The sequence below is a fragment of the Sceloporus undulatus genome, chromosome 8, assembly GCF_019175285.1.
Source record: "Sceloporus undulatus isolate JIND9_A2432 ecotype Alabama chromosome 8, SceUnd_v1.1, whole genome shotgun sequence".
NCBI classification, from domain to species: Eukaryota; Metazoa; Chordata; class Lepidosauria; order Squamata; family Phrynosomatidae; genus Sceloporus; species Sceloporus undulatus.
In genome coordinates, this window is record NC_056529.1 from 957961 (window position 1) to 958525 (window position 565).

The 565-nt window shown below is 65.5% G+C and overlaps 1 protein-coding gene across 1 annotated transcript in view; it reads left to right on the forward strand.

Moving 5' to 3' along the window:
- Positions 1-565, forward strand: part of TNRC6A (trinucleotide repeat containing adaptor 6A) — a 292395-nt gene that overhangs the window by 146469 nt on the left and 145361 nt on the right. The window lies entirely within an intron of this gene.

Consider the following 565-nt stretch of genomic DNA (forward strand, 5'->3'; position numbering starts at 1 on the left):
CCTATCTTCCTTCCTTCCTTCCATCCATCCTGTCTGCCTTCCATCCTGCCTGCTTTCCTTCCTTCCTACCTTCCTTCCTGCTTGCCTGCCTGCCTTCCTTCCTTCCTTCCTTTCTGCCTGCCTTCCTTCATTCCTGCCTTCCTTCCTTCCTGTCTTCCTTCCTGTCTTCCTGCCTTCCTTCCTGCCTTCCTTCCTTCATTCCTGCCTTCCTTCCTTCCTTCCTTCCTTCCTTGCTGGCTCCCTGCCATCCCTGCCTCCCCGCCTGGGGGCCCTTGGGGGCTCTGGGGGGCAGGCAGCCGGGCCAGGGCCGCCTCCTCCTGCTCCTCCTGCTCTTGGGCTCCAGGGCAGGCGGCGCCCAGCAGCTCCTCCTCCTCCTGCTGCTGCTGCTGCTGCTCCTCTTCCATTCCGAGGCAGGCAGGAGGAGGCTGCTGAGCCGGAGGGAAGGAGGGAAGGAGGCGAGGGAGGATGGCCGGAGGGTCCGCCGCGCAGGGTCCGCGGCGGAGGAGGAGCAGCAGCAGCAGCAGCCTCAGCATCAGGGGTCCGGCGGGGAGAGGGCCCCGGGGGA